Raw genomic sequence first — 6607 nt, forward strand, 5'->3', positions numbered from 1 at the left:
AAGGCTCTCTTAACTGCTGAGCATTAGCTGGTGTTGCTTCTACACGTTATTTTGTCTTGCAATTTTGTCCAGTAATTATGTGTAGCAGCAGATCCATTTGGTGTCTCACTTCTGTCAGGAGTTTTGCCTTATTCTGTTGGTCATTCTTTGCTCCCTCTGTGTTTTGAGAGAATTGCTGTGCCACAGGGAGAGGCTTCCTGAGCCCCTAGCACAGCACAAATACTGTAGTCATTGGAGCAGGGAAATACAGGCTTTAGCACATGTTTGTTCTTACCACCTCTAAAACTACTCCCAAACGCCAGCAAAAAAGATGTTGGCTACATCTCTTCTTCTTCTCCTCTGTCTAGGAAAGAAGACTTGCCAACACACTCTAGATGAAAGCTCTAAACCATAGCAGGGGAGCCCTTTCTCACTCACATGATTTATTCAAGGGACAGCATTTTGGTACTCTTGGGGAAGGGGAGCTCTTAACACCACTAAAATAATCCTCTGCTTTGCTCCCAAATGCTATAAAATGGAAGTAATTACTAGAGAATCTCTAAAAACCCAACCTGAATATTGTGGCCTGACCTACCTATTATCCAAGTTCATTCTTTTCTGTTCTATTGTTTCCTTTTTGGTGACAATGCTCTTTTAAGCAACAAGCACATCTCTAAAGCCAGAATCATCATCTTGCCAGCTTATACTGCTCTCCTGTGAAAGGTGATGACCAGAGTGCACTTCTACAATCTGTACCCATGTTTGCTGGATGAGGATGTAAAATATGTCTTTTCCTGCCCTGTGGGTGTGTTTGCCTCATTGTTCTTAAGGTGACAGTGTTTAGTTATGTGCACAGAAATAACTTCAAGGGTTTTTTGTTTTGATTTGAGGTTTGTTTTCAAAAATGAAGAAAAGGGTCAGACTTCCTTCATCTTACTGATACTTTCTTACATTTGCTCTCTGTTCCTTTAGGATGACAAAGGTACCAACTGCATTAATCCTTTTTGATACTAGAGGGAGCTCATGGCTTAAGCAGCCAGAGTGAATCATGGTATCTTGGACAATTCTTGAGGAAACACAGATGGGGAAGTAAAGTGCCATTGATGACTATAATGCACCTTTTTCCATCACTGGCAATATTAGGAGGGCTGAATGTATCGTCTTAGGAAATTACACATGGCTTTCAGAGACACTCAGATAATGAAATGCTGTAGCTGTAATTTCTTCTATATCTGAGCACCTCTGTCACGGCTGGATTTTTTTTCCCAACTTCCTTGGAGGAAATAAGCTCTCGTATCGCTGTGAATACATGGGAGCTGTAGCGCTGGGAGCCCTTGTGGATGTGTGTATACATATGTGTGTGTGTGTGTGTGTGTGTGTATGTATGTATGTACAACGTAGTATTCTAAGGGAAATTTTCCAAAGCAGCCAGGAGGTGACTTGAAAGCACATCATGAAACACGTTGGCTGACTCTTTTGCCATCTCCTTGTTTTTCTCCACTGGGGATCTGTCACTGTAACAGGGCAGATGAAAGCACATTAGCCAGAAGCTGGGGTCTTTGGAGGCTGAAATGCAGCTACATTTGAAATGAGCTAGCTTAAATATATTAGTTAAGATAACTTTGCATAATCAGAGCAAATTTTAATTTACATTGCAGCCATTTCATCACTCAGAGTTCTTGATGTGTGGATTAGAAATCCTAGTGGGCACTACCTATATCCTGTTTAATTATATTTCAACAAATCCTTATTCCTTCAGAGGTAGCTCAGCTGTCACTGTGATGCTCAGTAAGGTTATTTCAATTGTCGGGGCAACAGTAAGTGGACAATCGTACTCCTCCGGTGCCCGAGGCAAAGCAAACTTACTTGCTGTGCAGAGTTTTGGCAAACGGGGCGCGGTGTTTGTGTGGGGGCAGCTCTGCCCGGGAGAGGGCAGTGATTCCCGGCCACACTCTCCGGCAAGGGGAGCTGGGGCTGGAACCAACGCGGGCTTCTAACCGCCAGCTGCACACACTGAACTATTCTGCTTCTAACTTAGTTTATTGTAAATGCGAAGTGTTTAATGCAAGATGAACAAGTGCAACACTACTGGATGGAAGTGTGAGGCTTCTTTGACCCTCTCCAGTTCAGGGGTGAGAAGCGTCCAGTGTCATGATTTTTCTCTTTACTTCCACATGAGCAAGGAGGGACCAGCGTCCTTCCAAGGGGCTTTTGGGTGCTGTCAGGCCAGCATCAAAGTAAAGCCTTTAGCCTATTCTTCACCAGAATAGCCATGGTAGGGAAAGTACAATATTGTAGCAACCCTGTCTATATGTCAGATAGGAAGGACCATATAGACAGGTGGATATTACATATAGCACAAAATAATCACTCAAATGCAAGTCACAGTATTTCAGTGGAATATTACTGCCAGAAACATGCTGTCCTGCTGGAATAGATGCTGTTCAGGAAGCCATACAAGGGGGCTCTTGCAAAGGGCCAAAGATGGGAAGGCATTACAATGGCATTGACTTCACAGATTCCTACGCTTAAGTACTACAGTTTTCCCAACATTAAGTGTTGATTTGCAGCTCAGTCCAATTTGTGCAATAGAAGATACTGCAGCCCTCTTCAAGGTATACTTGGGTACAGAGGGTGAAGTTTTTCTCTTGGTATCTTGTAAGAGTTGCATAAAGCTAGATTGCCTGGGTTTTGCTCTTATAAGATGCAACAAGTACCAAAAAAGCTGTTACTTATTCCCTTATAGGTGACACTATAGAGACTCCTCTGGCCAAGACAAACTTAAGTTCCTTAATCACCTAAGAGGTTCATCCCCATTAACACGAATGCGTCATTTTTATTTAGCTGGATTCCCTGTTAATTCTGTCAGTGTTTTTTCCTTCTTTTTATTTATGCTCTAGCTTTAGAAGTTAAAGTGAAAACGGCTGAGGCTATTATAACACATACTATTCAGGTTGACCATGTTCTTGGATGTACTTGGAACATGAGTACAGTGATAGATACATGAAGTAAAGAGGACTTTAGCTCTCAGGACAGTAGAGGAGTTGCAAGCTATGGGGAAAGTATACACACATTTATGGTCGCGTTTATGCTCTTGTTCCTCATACCAGAGAGAAAAAGAACCCTGAGGCTGCTTTAACTGCAGCTAAATATCTAACTGAAAGGCTAAAACATCAGCCAGAGATCTCAGGAATGCAGCAGCAATGAAATCTTACTTCTTTCCCCCCTCTGCTACTTGCTAATTAAATTAGGATTAAGATGAAGAGTCACTGTAGCAAAGGCAGACACTGAAAGTCTGGCTGTAGCTTCTGAGGAGAAAATGAGTTAAGTTTCTATCAGCAACAACTATAAATGGTCAGTGGTTACAGACTTTTTTTTATGGTAGAATCAGCAAATTACATTTGTGAAAGCTTTAGCATCTCAGGCTACTTCTAGGCGTGATCAGTGTCAGGACTCTCTGTCTAAACCTTTCTAGGGGAATTGGAGTGGAAGTTAATGCTGTATAACATCTGTTCACTGATCTCACTCCAGCTTCAGTATTTTGTTCCCACAGCGTTTTCTGCCCAGCAAGGAGCTCGCATAGGCTGTATCCACATTGCAGGCAAGCAGTGTCATGTGAGAGACCCTTGAATTGGCTGGAGGCTCCACATAGTTGTGCTGCTCTGCAGAGGGACTGTTCTAGGCTTGTGGGTGCAGGATGGCTGCTGGCATGGTGCCACAGGCAGGTGAGTGCAGTGTTGTTCAGCACTGAGGTGTCACTATTACTCCCAGTCCCAAAGCTGGCAGGATTGATGCTGGATAGGGGAATCTCTGCACTGAGCTGCCTCTCCTAGTCATAGATATTCCTCTCGTCGGCTGTATTAAAGACTTCACAGGGAGAGTGAGCAGTGTCCTGACACCAGAACAAGGTCAATGCTTATGACTGGGAAGCTGGAGAAACCGTGGAGTGCACCAAAACAGGCCACAAAAGGCCAAGAAACTGGGTGGGGCTGGGACAAGGAGAAAGATGGGCCTGGAGCAAAGGCAGGCAGGGAGAGTTTGTAGGCAGGTGGAGCAGCGCAAAAGACATGTCAGGAAATGAGAGTACTGAACATTTAACTGCATCCCTTAAGGCTGCCTATACACCCATAAGATGGGGAGGCTGAACAGTGGTGATTGTTTGGATACAGAAGCCACATCAGACTGGTCAGGACATGAGTTCATGAACAGCTTAATTTCTCAGTCCCTATCAGGGTAAAGTTTGTGTTCTTAAATGTACCCTTACAGCAACATTCCCCTTTCTGAAAAGGGGAGGTGTGGAGACAAAAGCAGCTTGCTTAAACTCACACAGGAAGCCCATGGCATACCTGAGGAGTAAAGGCAGAAAGTCACCATCCTAATCTGGCATTCCTGCCTTTAAACCCTTCCAAATGCAGCTGCTTGGACAGGCAAAAATATCACATAATCGCTGCTGTCCCCCCTGTTCTTGGGGGGCCTTGCTCTGCCTGGCTGCTAAGTGAGTGAGTACCTCTCTGTACTACTCCTGCTGGCCAGGACGATGGCCTGCAGGAACGAAAAGGAGAGGGCAGGAGCAGGAAGAACCAGTTGAGGGCATTAGAGGGACAGGTTTTTGCTGAGCTGGCAAAGCAAGGCCTGCTTTGTAGAGAAAGAAAAGCTCAAAGGATACAAAGACAAAGCAGGGAAGTTGCATTGAACTAAACCGGGATGTACTTGCAGAGATTAATAGCTGCTTCCTGTCCCATATTTCAATATGTCTTCTGCTTGCAAACACACATAAAAGATTTTCTGGAAATGCATATTTTACTCTTCTTTCTGTTCAATTTCCCCTGGGTTTCAAGGTACAAGTGCAATTGAATAAATGGCTCAAATCTACATTAGATGAGTTCAAACACAATTCAGGGCACAATCCAAAACTGCACAGCCAATGCAGGCCTTTTCACTGTTTTAGTGGGATTCAGATCAGATCCCAGTTAGATAGATATTTAAAGTGTGACAGGTTAATGGCAGTAGAGTGAAGTAGAGCAACCTGGAAGGAATCCACTTACAGTCATTGTCTGTTGGCCTCAAATGCTAGCAGCATTAATAATAATTAAAAAAAAAAAAGAAAACTAGGGAATATCCTTGTATTAAACTATAGGTGTTAAAGAGCAAATCTAAATAGAACTGGCTTGATGAGGTCCAGTGTAGTCATTCCCTGCTCACTGCAGGAACTATACCTGGAGGAGAATAGATCGGACAAAGACTTATGGGCAAGGTGATGGCTCTTAGACTGAAGACCTTACTTGCTCTCTTTCCATCTCTTTCATATTTGATAGCTCATCTTCAGCTGTACTGTTCTGGCTGAAGTTCCAACAAATAGATCCACCACCCTCTCATTGCCCATCCTATCTCTGTCACTGGGAGACAGGAGGCTGCAAGGTCTCCTCCCTTCTACAGGACCATCTCATTTCAGCCTGCCATACACAAGCTGCTCACTGAGCTTTCCTTCATGGCGGGTCTCAAAACTGCCCTTTCTCATGACAAATCTCTGTCTGCCATGGCCATCCCTCCTTTACGTGCTGCAGCGACTTTTTCTGTGGCACCCATTTCTTCTAAGTTAGAAGCCAACTTTTTTTTCATCTTTCCATTCATTTGCCCTTGATTTGGGTATTAGTGAGACCTCAGTTCTCCCTTCTGAGTTGCTATTTTGTTTTTGTTCAAATATTGTCTTCATCTGCAACAAAGCTGACAGTATTATCTGCTGGTGGCAAAGAAGGAGGACTTTTAAAAACACTTATAAAGCAAAACCCACACAAGTCAGAGGCCAGATTGTGTGCTCCTAGTAATCCTTTGCTTTATGTATGTTTAATGATTATTCTTCTAAAAAGAAAAAAAGAAAATGAACAAAAACTGATTAACATTAAGAATGAAATACTGAAAATAGGATGGATTTTCTGTTTCAGGAATGTAATCCTCCAGACATTTCAAAAGAGGGAGAAGAAATACCACTGATCTTGGTACACTACAGTAAGACTCTGGAGACAGAACTGTATTCACTTCCTAGTTCTGCCATGGCAAGGATGACCTCAGGTATTATTTAATTTCACTGTGACAGCTCTCTGTGTGTAAAGGGTGATTGCTCTTTGTTTGACCTGCAAGATTGTTCTGAGATGTTTTGATCCTATAGAGATGAGTCAGAGGAGCACATATGAAAAGTTGCTTTTGTTACAAGAGATGCAGTTACTGGTGAAATATTGAAAGGAAAAGACCAAAATCGTGAAAATTTCAAAACTACCAAGCCATGAGGAAACAAGGGTGAAGTCCTGTGTGGAGTCTCTTTCTTCAAACCACAGTCTTGTGGTTTAAGCAGTGAGGAGTTTCCACATGTCTTTCTTCCTCTGCTTGTGATAAACCTTTAGCAGCAGGACATTTGCCTAAGTGGAGAGGACTGCATGGGTGCCTGTACAGAGAGTTTTGTCATTCCATACCTCAGTGGAATAAAATCAAGAGGCTCATCAGTGAGGTTCCTGAGACTGCTGCCCTGCACACATCCAGGTACACAGGCACTGCTTTGCTCTGCAGTACATGGACTGGTTGTATGGTACAAACATCTGTTAGGAGTGCATCATTTGTAGAATAGCACAGTACC

General features: G+C 43.2%; 1 protein-coding gene across 1 annotated transcript in view; it reads left to right on the forward strand.

Annotated features, from left to right (window-relative positions):
• The window catches only part of CARF (calcium responsive transcription factor), a 50089-nt gene extending 43935 nt beyond the window's left edge, over nucleotides 1-6154 (forward strand). The window contains exons 16-17 of the transcript XR_001877925.1: nucleotides 3517-3704; nucleotides 5922-6154. The gene's annotated coding sequence lies outside the window, so the exon portion shown is untranslated. The remainder of the gene's footprint in view (nucleotides 1-3516; nucleotides 3705-5921) is intronic.
• Nucleotides 6155-6607: the final 453 nt, after the last annotated feature.

The sequence above is a fragment of the Lepidothrix coronata genome, unplaced genomic scaffold, assembly GCF_001604755.1.
Source record: "Lepidothrix coronata isolate B3197 unplaced genomic scaffold, Lepidothrix_coronata-1.0 Scaffold7, whole genome shotgun sequence".
Taxonomy (NCBI): domain Eukaryota; kingdom Metazoa; phylum Chordata; class Aves; order Passeriformes; family Pipridae; genus Lepidothrix; species Lepidothrix coronata.